This window comes from Anthonomus grandis, chromosome 9 (assembly GCF_022605725.1).
Source record: "Anthonomus grandis grandis chromosome 9, icAntGran1.3, whole genome shotgun sequence".
In the NCBI taxonomy this organism is placed as follows: Eukaryota; Metazoa; Arthropoda; class Insecta; order Coleoptera; family Curculionidae; genus Anthonomus; species Anthonomus grandis.
Genome location: NC_065554.1, coordinates 21,411,189 through 21,425,646, shown reverse-complemented (window position 1 = coordinate 21,425,646; position 14,458 = coordinate 21,411,189). Strand labels below are relative to the sequence as shown.

The 14,458-nt window shown below is 29.7% G+C and overlaps 1 protein-coding gene across 2 annotated transcripts in view; it reads right to left on the bottom strand.

The window, feature by feature from the left end:
* The window catches only part of LOC126740083 (zinc finger protein 287-like), a 237,766-nt gene that overhangs the window by 18,667 nt on the left and 204,641 nt on the right, over nucleotides 1-14,458 (bottom strand). The gene's annotated exons all lie outside the window — the stretch shown is intronic.

Here is a 14,458-nt window from a genome sequence, read left to right as displayed (position 1 = left end):
AGCCTTATACTGATTTTTAAAAGGTCTTATCTCGTAAGCAACAAATTGTTTTTTGTCGCTCTTTAGGTCAGGTACAGGAAAATCTGAGCAGTGACTTTAAAGGTCCATTAAACCGAAACCATTTAATTGATTAGTTCCAAGCATATATGGATAGAAATTATGAAATGCACTAAAATATTTTTCTTTGCTGTGATTTTTCTAGGGAGTAAATTAACTACTTTTCCTCTTTTCCTTCAAATCATAAAACTAAGATTAACACCCTTAAAATGAATCTATTCTTGTAATACACTCTAAACCTTAAACCTAAATTTTCCTTAATTACTCGTCGGAACAAAAAGAGAAATATACTGTTTGAAAGACGAAGTTTAATATGCTTTAATATAAGTATAAATTTATCCAGAAGGCTTATCGTTTATAAGCGTAGCAACTAGTAAACTAATTACACATGTTTATGTGGTGATTGTAACTAAAATACAAATTTGTCAAATGCTAGAATTATTGCCATTGCAACTGAAATTTGTATATTATTCGTTTTTATCATCTCAATAGTGTCCAAGTGTGTTAGTTTAATGCATATTTAAGTGCAACGACGTGAGGTGCGAGGAGTAGCTATTAGACAGTGAACAATAAAACGAAGTGGAAAGAAAGTGCCACAGGTTTAGGACTTAAAATAAAACTGATTTTATTTAAGAAGAATTGTCGATGTTTCGGCCTATATTTAGATCGTCTTCAGAGGGCTATTCCTGATTAAAAAACAGCCTTTATCTAGTGATGATACTTTGCCGTTAGGGTTTCAACTGAGGACCTAGGTTTAGAGATAGGTAAAACTGTGAATTTTACCCTTATCGAATCTCTTCTCCGCTACAGTATTTATTTTTGAGGGAATGCCAGCAACTAATTTATTTAGTTGCTATTTATATTAAAAAAGAGGGCTCTTAGGTATATCGTCCGCTTTCTGTTTGCAGAGAACATTCTAATAATCACCTGTATTAGTATTTTGGAAGTTGCTTGCATCATATTCAAGAATCGACAGAAACTTATGACAGAAAACCCTAGATATGTTACTCGACAGTGAAACAATGTGTAACTACCAATTTCTTTACTAAAATCTTGGCGAATTCTATGCATAGCTTCTTTTAAGGTCTATAGTGCATGCGCTTCCTTGTATAGTTCTAGATTTTTCTTTGTATCAATTTTTACTGTTATTTTAATTTCAGACTGTGTGACTAAAATATAATAGCGAATGTGTGATCCATTTTATTACAACTGTTAGTTTTTTTCCTTTCTTTTAAGAAACGTTTTTTCATGTTTTTTTATCTGCTTCCATTACATATTCGGTTTACATTCAGCTTTAGTTGCTTTGTTGACAACAGATGATAATAAAACTTATTTTAATTCATATTTGTTGTTAGGTGAAAACAGTTTTATAAAAAAATTACAAGTAAACTATAAGAGAAAATTGTAATTTCATTTGTATTTTAGAGTAATTTCCTCCCTAGCATAATTTAATAGAGACTTGGAATTTTTTCCAGGCATCTGAAGACGTTTTCTTTTAATTCCAGGCTGTTCATTTCTTTTTTTATTTCAGATTTATTAACTACTAATTAGTAACAGTTACAATTGTGGTAAGTCAAAAAAGTGCAAATCATAGTATTTATCGGTAAACCTATATCATAGACATGTATAAAGCATTACACTTACTAAAATATGTCACAATGCCTTTAATAAACTTTATATTAAAAAAGTGAATATGTCATAATGCGAATATTTTTTCATCCTTATGAAGAGCCTTCAGGTACTCGACTCGGTACTCAGGTACTCGTACCAAGTAGAATAGAAAATATTTTTTGTGAGATACAGCTCGATAAGTTTTTTACATTTATTGAAAAAGTATTATATAATGAAATATTGGGTGAGCTATTTCTTGACAATTCAAGCCTATACCAATGGGACCGCAAAAGTGATGCAAAGCTTGTTAGATGCTGATGATACTGATTTTATGTATCTCGCTTAAATAGAGATATATGTACAAGCCAGATAGAGTTAAAATCTTTAAATATCGAAGAAGTTGCTTAGCTACCTATTCTCAAAGATATCTTTTTGACCTTAGAATTTTGTCTATACACGGTGTCTCGAAAGAATGGGATGTTGCAATTTTTTCGACAAATGTGGATATTGTTCAAAAACCCTCAGACCCATCCGTTTTTATTTTTTCCTGAGCATTTTTTTCTGTAATAAAATTAGTATACAGGGTAGCCTAAAACGGAGTTATAATAACTTTATTTTTTCAAATTGAACACCCTAAATATTCTTTCAAACTTTGATTTTACGAAATGTAGACACGCTTTATGTATAATGTCCATTATTAGGGTACTGACTATCGAAATGTGACCAATTTACACATTCTATAAAATTGAAGATTTGGATACAGAAACGGAGTGATTTGAAAAATACCTTAAGAAGGTAAACTGTCAATGTCATTAAGAGTATCCAATGAACTGTCCAATTATTAACACAATCAACGGTAAGCAAGGTTCAGAAAAAATATTAAGAACATTTTTGTAAACAATTTATGAAAAGCTGACAGAAAGAGCGTTTTTTTAGGTTCAATTTAAGATAAGCACTTCAGAAATATTTTTTTATGTCTTTACGTAATCTGGCAAGATACTAAAATTTTATTAAAAATTCGATATTTAGATATTTAAAAAAAAAAGAGTTATTTTTCTTTTAAAGTTTCCTATGTAAAAGAACTTCTTAAAAATGATCCAAAAAATCGCCTAGGATTCTATGAAAATATGGTGAGGTCATGTGACCAAATTCCAAACTTTTTAGACAAAACAATATTTACAGATGAAGCTACATTTTTATTAAGCGAGAAAGTTCATAAACAACATTATCGTTACTGGTTTCAAGAAAACCCCCACTGAATTATTAAAAAACACACCAACGTATGGATGGGAATGATTAACAATAGGATCTTAGAACCATATATTTTTGAAGGAAATCTAAATGCAGATTTATATTAAGGTTTCTTATCTTTAGAATTAATTACTGTCTTAGCAGTGATCTTTCTAAAATAAAATGAGCCAGATATTCCACACCAGCAAATATAGTTTTAAAAGGTCGTTACTTCTGGGCACTCTTGCAATAAGTAGATAGGAAGGGCTGTGAATTGGCCGCCTAGATCTCCGGATCTTAATCCACTAGACTTTTTTTATCAAGCTCCATTAAGGAAAATACATACATAAGTTAGTTAGGCCTCAAAATATTGAGGAGTTAAAAGAGCGCATAAGAGATGTAGCAGAAAATATCTATATCGCCAGTAACAGTTTGGGACTCTATTATTGTATTAAAAAATTGTAAAAAAAACTTAAAATCTACGGGTCCAAGCTTGGTTGTCGAGAAAATTACAATACTCCAATCTTTCGAGACGCCCTGTATAACATTAGTTAATACTTAATAGCAAACTTACCGAACAAATCATATAGAACACATAAATGTATAGAAGTATAATAACAATATATTCATCTTAGCAGTGATTTTAAAGGTTATTTAAAATTTAGTCTTCTTTTGTCAGAACCCTTTTTTTTAATTATTGGAATGGTCTCAGCAGTGATCAAAAATGAAAATTTTTAAATCGCGTGACTTAAATGCCTCTAAGGTACAGAAATAGTGAAATAGACATGTGCAAAATAAAGAAATCATTATAAATAACATGATCAAAGAGGCTGACAAATGAAGGTTTTCGTTTTAAATTGTTAAATGGCCTATAGGCCGAATTAAGATATACTTACTAATACTTTAGCCGTAAGCAACAGAAGGTAACCCACAAAATTCGCATTATCGATGAAACTTAACATTTAAACACCAGTTTAACATACCTAATCATATAAAATTATACTATTTTAAAGTACTTGAATACAAAAAAAAAGAGGTCAAACGCGGCCTCCGGTGAAAAAAATAACGTGTAATTACAAATTTTTGATCGGTATCAGCGTTGCGTAAACTTATTATAAGCCTACGAATCGTGGGTACAGGTTCGGTTTCACTTTTCGACGTTTAAAATTCCAGAAACCCAATTAAACAATGCCCAATTGAATCGTGATTTTTGAAGCACCTAACTGTACATTTACATATACAATATATTGAGAAAAAAAAAGAAATTTCATCATTGAATAAATTGGTCTAGGCAACCTCTAATTCCAGTTAGTTCTAACGTATTTTTACATCTAATAGCACTCATTCATCGTAAATAAAAGCTCGTCCACTTAATGAATTCTTATAATTTTTTTTGATCAATTATTTTCGTGGTTGGGCATATATAACTCTCACAGAGATTTGTTTTTGTTTTTATTGGAGTAATAAGTACAGTTAACGAGGATTAGAAAACACTGTTCTACTTAGGACCGTTCTTCCAGCATCATTATCATTAAATTCATTCATAAGAGGTCATCAATGATGATTTTTGGAACCCTCTTCCCACTTTGTTTGTCCCCGTTGTAAATGTAGTTAAATTAGAGAAAAATCGTTGTTTGTGGTACTTATTTAAGATATCTTTTCAGTTTCTTTTAGTGTCTGAGATACAGGATAATATATTACAAAAGGAAAACACACAGTTTTTAAATTTAATTTCGAATATTCCATCGGTTGTGATACCGAACTGAGTTGGGGATATAGGTCTGAAAATAGGAAAAAAATATTAATTTTTTAAATCTTTTTGGATATATGTCCATTTATTTTCTTAAGGATGCAATTGAATTTTTTTCCTTAAGGCTTGTTAAGCAGGATAAACCGAATAAAAAAGTAATTTGGCTTAATGATACCTAAAAAGATATGTGGCAGAGGCTAAAATTTCTTAAGTAAATGAATAAAATAGACCCAATTCTTATTCCAAAAACAAACAGTATCCAATTATAAGAATAGGTAGAGGCATGTAATTAAATGATTCTTTTTACTTAATGCAAATACTAATTTAATGGGTATAGCAATGCTTATGAAATCATTAATATAATTGGTAACAAAAGTGAACCGATTACAGTTTCCTTGCTGAACACCAAATTGAAACCTTTAACAATCACTGTATAAAGTCTAGTAAAGTCCTCTTATTTCGTAGTTATCTAGTTTTTTAAAAGAATGTTATGTATAGATAAGAGTAGTAGTATCAAGGATTCATTAATTTTTGGTATTAGTACATTTGAAGAAAAAATAAGGAGTTATATGTTTCTTAATATTGATATTGTGTTTCTATTGCTGTACGTGGGTCTATGGTAGTAAGGTCCCTTCTAGTTATCTTATTCTCAAAATTATTAGGATAATATGCAAATCCCAATTTAGTAACTCCTAGAAAATATATTTTTCTTACATAGTAGATTGGATAAAAAAGTAACAATTATAGTACCATCCTTTAAAGTATGATAGACTTAGGTAAATTAACTTCTATAGATCCACCAGAATCTCCTAAAGACTATCCTTCCCTTACATAGTTCATACAGTTAAATTAGAAAAAAATATAATTTTTTAAGCCTTAACGATACCTCAGATTGATATATTATAAAGGATGAGTCTTAAAAGATTATATTCGAATGTAATAAATGGCTTTAATGCTTTAAATTTCTGGAAGTTTAAAGAATTCTCCATCTATAAGCAAATACCGAAAAAAACTTCACTAAGCAATTAATCACTTTTCAATTTAACTATCTTTTGATCTTTTATATACCGAAATCATAATGTGTCCATCATTTTATTTTACAAGACAAGACAAATCAATAATCAAAAGAAAATTCCATCTTTCACATGCCTATGACCTTTAAAATAAATTCCTTTATATGATTTACTGATGATAACTGTTTTAAAAAACGTTCGATTTCTTTCTCACAATGTCAAACTATTTTAACTTATCTTTATGCCTCAAAGAAGGATTTAAAATACAATGTGGCCATAAGTAAAATAATTTCCAATAATATCACAAGAACCTTTTCCCAATAAAAGATCAAGCAAGTAACAAAGGCGTCTTCTATTGACATACCACCGTAAAAGTTCAAGAATCCCCGCATTGTTCCGTCGATCTAAATATAATGCAACGAGTTGCGACATTTTGCAACGATAGAAGCCACCATGTAAGACTTCGCCTGGTGCAAGAGAAGCCGGTGTATGTTCAACGACACCTCTCAATCAAACCCAAACCCAAATTAACCGTCTACGCGTGATTCTACAAACTTGGAAGAAACGGCATTTTCTTCATATAAAGTTGTCTTGGTTGATCGATCTGACGTCTGTGGCTGATCGATATTTTTTCTTCTGACACCTTACAAGTTCTCTCGGGTGATTTATCGGTTTCAAAGAAATAAATTGGTATGGGTTCTTATTTAGTACGAATCATTTAATTAAATGTTGTTAAAGGTGTTGCAAGGAAAGGTTGATATTTGACGCCTTTGAATATATGTTACTGAATCTTTAGGCAAAATAAATTATAATTTTGAGATTTAAACTGTCCTAATTTTGTCGGGGATCTACTATAATATCTTATCTCTCAAAATATTTTTGAATAAAAATTTTGAAAATTAAGAAAAATATATTTTTCCAATTTCAGGTAAAAACTGCAACAGGCAATTATATCAGTAACTTATTTATTTTCAACCTTTTTTATTAGTCAAAGGTTGCTAGGCTGTCTTTGAAAGAACGGTGCTACTGATTATTATTAAAATAATTATAATTTTTATTTGAACATAATAGTAATTAAAGAAACTCACTTAATTATAATAACCTCACTTCTACGATACAAAATACAAATCTCTCGAAAAAAGTAACTGCACCTTAAGAAAAAGGTAGATCCACTCAGCCAATGAGTTTTTAGTAGAAAATATTTAGATATATAAATTAGTTATTGTTTTCTAGTTATCCTATCACTAAGCATAAAATGACTAAGTATCACTAAGTACTAAATATTGTTCTAAATTAGATTAGCTTATTTTTTTTATTTGACTATAATTGTATGACAATTTTGACCTAGAGATAAAATGTAACATACAGTAGTATAATAATAAAAGTCTATTTTGGAAATTTTTAATTTTAAAGTATTTAAATCCTAAATTGAATTTAGTCATTCTTTGAGTTGAGAAACTCAATTCACGGTCTAATGTTGCGTTACTCATTCATGATTCACTCACTTGTACTTATACTACAAAATTCAAATTGGAGGATTGTCCAAATCTTTCTAATTTTCTCATTTTAAAACAACACTATCCTTTAAGTAAGGATATCCTTAAGTCAAAATTAGCTCAAGTATTTATCTGAAAATTAATTAATTCGTAGTATATGGATGAGTAAATAATTTATCCAATGTTACAAGACTTATTATTCATAACCTCGTTTCTACTTAAACTACAGAATTGAAACTTTAACTATCTCTAAAAAAATCAGTTATTACGTTTTTGAAATTTCTATTTTTCACATGTGGGTATAGTAAAACAATATCAAAGCCTACCTTTTGACTAATTTTTAGTTTTAACGTGTTTTATTCTTATTCACATTTAAATTATCCTTTGACTAAGGGTAACTCTGGATCAAAGTTATTAGAGGCATTTACATTCTTGAGGGATAACAGAAGCTTTCACCTGGAAATCACTTAACCCGCGCTATAATGGAGAGTGAATTGGTTGTCCAATGTAAAGAAACTTATCATTCATAGCCTTGCTTCTACTTTGACTACAAAATTCAAGCTTTAAATGTCTCTCAAAAAATGCAATTAACACGTTTCTAGTTCGCTCAATTTTAAACAAAAACTATAACAGACAAGCATATACCATAGCTACCATGGCTATGTCTTGACTATTTTTTTATTTTAAACATGTTACGATTACATTATTTTCTCACTAAGGATAACCCTGGATCTAAGGTATTAGGAGCATCTACATTCTTAACAACTGAAGCATTCACCTGGAAATCATATAACCCGCGATGTAATGCTGAGTAAATCATTTGTCCAATGTTAAAAAACTTACTATTTATAACTTTGCTTCTACTTAAACTACAAAATTCAAACTACAAAAACTACAACAGGCAAGTGCATCAGTAACTTAATTAGTTAATTTCTATTCGTTAGTCTGCTCAGTAAACCAGTACCAGTTTAACTTTTGACTAATTTTTATTTTCACGTTTGTAAAATCCTATTGACAATAATATTATCCTTGAGTAAGGAACACCCTGGATCAAAACCAATTTAATGAATTACCTAGAAATCACTTAAGCCTTAAATTTTTGCTTAATTTAAAACAAAAACTACAACAGGCAAGTACGTCAGCAACCTATATAATTATTTTCTGTTTTACTCTTTCCTATGCGGATGTACAGGCACCAATGTCTTTATATTTAGCTTAACATAGTATAACAGTATAAGAAAATCAAATTTTGTCCAATTTTTCATTTTTGCATGTTAAAATCTGAATTACCAAAGGCAAGAATAAAAGCAATATTATAGTTTGGAAACAATTATTCATATCTTCGGTGGGAATATTTATGTTTACTGTATTTCTGGCCTAACTTACCGAAATATGAAAACTGTTGCCTATCAGATTAAACATATAATTTTTGGTTTAATAAAGAAAGATATGTATCAAAAAGACTGCTGATTTTAGTCTAGAACTCCAATATGTAAGATAAGAAGCAAATTCTGCATAAGTCACAGTAACCTTTAAAGAATTTTCTAATTTACCAGTTTTGGCTTGGAAAAACTATTTTCTTTTTAACTCAAGAGTTAGCCCAGGATTAGCAATAACCTACAGTCTTGGATCAGACGATTTTATCTTCATTGATAAATCGCACCTTGGAGAGTATCAAAAATTAGTTTTTTTTTTCAATAATATTTCTTAAAAATTTATCAAATTATCGGATTACCTGATTTTGGTTTGACTGTAACAGTTGAATCTACTTTTATAGAATAATGGATTAAACTTTTAATGAATTTTTTGAAAAAAAGTTTTTTAAAATTCAAGAATGCTTGGAAATTTTAAAATATATCAATGATTAATTTCAAGGAGGAGGAAATAGTAAAGACACTACTGTACTCCAAAAATTTTTTAAATTTTTATTGGCAATGTGTGTTACTCGTAGATATAGAGGAGATATTCTGACTACTGTATTCGAGTAAAACAGCCACAACTATTCGTAGAGAAATATTAGAACCAAGATTCTATTAATCCTGAGCTATCTCTCAGAACTCTTTGGCTCATAGTAGTAGAAGATGCTTATCCATCCAGGATAACTAATACTACTGATTCTACAACTAACTATAACATTTACTACTGAATTCAAAAGTTATTGGATAAACATTTAGCCTCTTAACTTGTTAGTTAACCCATGGCTCTCCATAAGAGTCTTATGGTAAATTTAACATTGATAGGTAAGTTGATTTTTGGAAAGTGTAAAATATTCTTTTTTAATTTTCAATTAATTTAAATGATAAATGTAAGTATTTCTATGCGTTGGTGGAATATTTAAAAAAGCCCAAAACTCCGATTAATTATTTAAGAGTCTATTAATCTTAAGTCACTTTTTAGGTTAGGCAGATTCCTAGGAACTCAAAGGTGTTTCGATACATTTTGCCTCTTGATAAAAATTACACAAGATCATTTATTCAGGTGAATTATACCCGTATTTATCAATCTATCCTTAAAGTTGCCTTGGATACTAGGCATTTTAAAAGATCACCCATAATTAAAAAAATTGGGCAAAGGTCAGTTGCTCAACAGGGTTAAACAATTACTTGCCGTTAAATGCTCTACTATAGAAGTTCAGCTGTGAGTTTTGCTATATCTTGGGATTAAAATGATTCTTTAGCTTCTAATATATTTCGTATTTCAAAGACTAAGTAAACAATCAGGTGAATGTTTTAGACTTACTACCAATAACCTATACTTAACTAAAGATTTATTAACTAGGCCAATAGTGATGTTTACATTGATAAAGACTTCGGACAAAAATTTACACTTAGACTTACCCGTAAAGGAAAAACAAGGCCTATAAGGCAAAAAATATTCCATATTCCTACTGGTTGTGGAGCAGTTTAGTGAATAGTTTAAGGACAATTAAAGTGACGTATCGATTAAAATATACAATAGATAGCACAAAAGTTCCAGCAACTGTAACTGAACACACTATAGCAAGATCTTCGCGACCCACGCAGGCCGATTGCACCGTATTTACGTAGGCGTTTTAATTTCACTCCTTATTTAGTCGACATCTTAAAAGCCCTATAGCTGTGTCTTAGAATATGTAACAGGCAATCGAACAAGCCGAGCACAGGTATTTCGCTAAATCCACGCGTAAAAACGGTAGTTGTGGGAGTAAAAAGTTTACGTGAACCTCTACTTCTGCGGTCCGCGTTTAAACTTAAAGAGCGTAAAACCTCGATTTATCACTTTACTTCGAATAGTACTAAAAACTCGTCAACGATCGACTTAATTCACTGTAAACAGAGAACAAACTGTTTGTTTGAAATGAGTCTCTAAGTGGAGGGGTTTTATAATGCCAAATTTGAGTCTGCAGGTACCTTAATTAAGAAATATTTATTTCCAGGTAATACGTCTGATGTGATACCTTTTAATTGAAATAAGGGATTTAAATTTGTCTGGTGCCAGGATTAATACAGATTTATGATTCTAAGGGTTTATTAGGCAAGGTATTAATTTAAAAAAATTTGGTTTTTGATAATATTGTACAGGGTCTTTTATATAGGGTAAAAATTTAAATACTCAATATTATTTTATAGAGCCTTAAAACTAGTTATTTTTGAATGAGAATTTCGAATTTTTTAAAAATTCCCATGATTAAAAAAGAGAATTTTCTATACCCTATCAGATTTACACAACCAACATTATTTCAACATATAATAAACAATTATTCAAATACTTTAATGTACAAAATATTCAGTATCAACACAATAAAACGAATTTTTTTTTCTGACTCAATTAATATTGTAAAAAAAAATGTGCTTTATAGATCTCATCAAAGCATTTGTCGTAAACGTGACAAGACAGCTAAACCATAATACATTTACCCATAGATTGGTTAATCAAAAGATTACCGAGGAAATGAAAACACCAACGGGAATTCGACAAGAGGACTCCGTAAGCCCAAAACTTTTCAATCTAATAATGGATAAAATAATAAAGCAGGTTAAAAGCACAGAGAGAGGATATACACTCACAACAGATGAAATCCAAAATCTTTGTCATCTCCAAAGAATCATAGAGATGTAAACTTGTCCTGGAAAATAAAGCAAAAAAAACAAATTACGTTGCTCGAAAATTTGGGCATAAAAATTGGCACAACCCAAAATAAAACAGATGAATTAAGGGAACAAGCCAGTAAAGCTAGCGGAATTTCAGGTGCACTTGGGGACATTATCTGGAATACAACCAACATGAGCAAAAAAGCAAAGATTAAAATATACAAACCCTATGTTAGACCAAGACTAACGTACGCTATAGAAACAAGAGCTGACAAAAAAAAACCCTCTATGAACAACAGAAATGAAAATACTTAGGGTACACATGAATGCGGAGTGATCATCAGATATAGACGCAAACGTAGAAACGACTTGAAGAGCCATGTAGACAGTATGATTGGCAAAGAAGGAAGACTGGCAATATTGCTAGAAATGGAAGACCATAGACAAGAGACCCCTCGGAATACCTCCAAAGACATGGATGGAGTCATGGACCTTAACAGCTCTAAAGAATTAACTTGAAAAATACAGAAGTACAATATGAGGAAGAACAAGAAGACCGTTCAACAATCATACAACCATTGATGTTAGTCATCCTTTCTTAAAGTCTATATACGAAGCTAAATCACACGAAAAGTTAAAGACAAAGACGTCAAATTTGTAACCATGTCAAGTACGGTTCAATGAGTGGTTACCTGGCGTAGTCTTTCGATGTTCGACGATAAGTTTTTTAGCTGTAATTACTATTCTCCAATGACGGATTGAAAACAAAAAATGCTAAAATCATGTGGTCTCAACTCTGCCACCCTACTGGTTAAATGAAAATAAAATAAATTAAACATCGGTTTATAAACTTGACGTTCAAGAGTCCACCATAATACTATGTCCAATATATACAGATTATTGCTGTTTTGTAATTACAAATTGTACCTGGATTTGTGACGAATGGATATGCTACGAATCGTTGAATGAACTTGTCGATTCACGGTTGCACTTACTGTTCAACGATCACATGACTTCAATGACAAATTACGATCATTGATATTTGACATGTTTTGTAAATAAACGAATCGTTGCTACGAAAGTTGAACGTCAAAAATGAAATAAATATCCCTCAGTGAATTATAGACTTGATATAATGAGAAGACGTCAAATTATCGAAGCTTTTATGTTCTAATGTTCTACCTTCCCGAGCTTTTCAAATATAAGAATTATTTTCAAGTGTATAGAGTATTATGGATATCTCAGAAATTCACATTTTTGCCAATAGTAACGTTAACCATCTTGTTTTTAATTTTTTTTAATGTTTTATTAAATAATTCAGTGAAATAGGAACTCCTCATTATTTCATTCTACTTACGCAATTATTAATTATTGGTCGTCTTAACCAATAGATTAGAAAAACAGATTTTATTGAATAACCACCTAGATTTCCGGACCTGACATGTCTTACATATTTCTGTTATGATTTACAATGTAAATAAATAGAATAGCGTCAGAAAATTGTGATTTAAAAATGTCAAGTCTTTTCCAGAAAAAAATATTTGTAAGAATTGCTATAATTATAGGTGGGCTCTATTATTGCCCTCAATTAAGTGAAGACTATGTTGAGTACTTTATTATGGGTATTCTAAAAAAGCATGTTTTTTTTGAAATATGCTTTAATAAATATAAGACTATTTCATTATCACCCTCCATATTACTATACAAGTATATAAGAACTAAAATTAAGATACTTTAGGTAATCCTGTAGCGGCTTCACCTTACTTTATTGACAATTTGTAATGGCACCTCATTAGTCGTATCCTAGATTAAAGTCTCATTGTGTGGTTTTTACCTGTAGATATGTTTCCAGGAAATACAAGCCCTAGAGTGAACCTATTTAATAATTTGAAAATTATTGGCTTCTAGATTTCTTAAGTTCTATTTAGACTATGTTCCCATTTACAGGTCTAATTTCTGGTTTCTTTTAAATAGTTCAAATAACCTTTTTTTTAATTTAGAGTTTTATTATACGGTCAATTTTTATTATTGTAGTGAACGCGGATTTTATTATTTCTTTTATTATCAGCTAAAGTAATTTATCTTTAAACATTTTTCAGGTATAATCTGTTAATTTATTATTTCATTATATAAAATTTTGTTACTATTTATTACTCCATTTTTTCCGTTCATTTACGGTTAATTTGGTAAATGACAAAATAGGAATTTCATATTTTCACCTTTTCTTCATATCCGCTGCAATTCGTTTTTACACTATTGCCTTAGTCATATGAAAATTGTATTTAAATGAGGTAGTTTGACTATTATATAAAAAAATTATTTTATTATAATATTAAAAATCAGAATAAAACTATTTTTAAAATTTTTTGTCTCTATGTCTATAGTCCGGTAAACTGCATTCGATAAGTATAATTTTGATTTTATGATCCATTAAAAAACTTTAATCTGAGATGAAAATTTGTTTATTTCCTTTGAATTCATTTTTTAAAGAATTTTTTTTATTTCCTTTAGTCGTTTCTCATTCTAGACTTCAACTGCCTCAAATAAACAAGAAAATACTTTATAGAAATGAGAAATTACCTTAAAATCCCGGAAAAAATGAGAAATTAATTCACTTGCTACGACAATAAGATCATAATTGAATTTAAAAAAAATATGATTTATTTCTTCCAGGCAGTTGAAGAGTTTTCTCATTTCTTCGAGTCGTTTCTCCTTCTTGACCTTAACTGTCCCAAAGATATAAGAAAGTACTTTTAAGAAATGACCTCAAAAACCTCAAAAAAAAATTCAAATGCAAAAGTGAGGAATAAAGTAGATAGATTTAAAAAATATATAATTTGTTTTTTTCCAGGCAGATAAAAAATCCACATTTGTTTCAGTCATTTCCATTATAGACGTCAACTGCCTTAAAGAAATAATAAACAGAAATCAGAAAGAGAGTGGAAATATAAAATTTTCTTGCCTCCTTGATCATAATTACAGGCAGATATCTAGTCTAAATTTAATATTTCCTTTAAAAATTTTATAAGACTTAATTTTTATTTTTTTGCCAGTTAAAAGAAATAATCTTTTTTCTAAAATATTTCAAGCAGTTCAAGTAATTTTTTATTAAATTCATATAATTAAAAACATAAATCTTCAAGTAAATCAAGTATAAAATAATCAAGTATAAAATTGTCAAGAGACTTAAAATCTTTCAAAATTATTTTGCCCAAAACCTTAAAATTTACT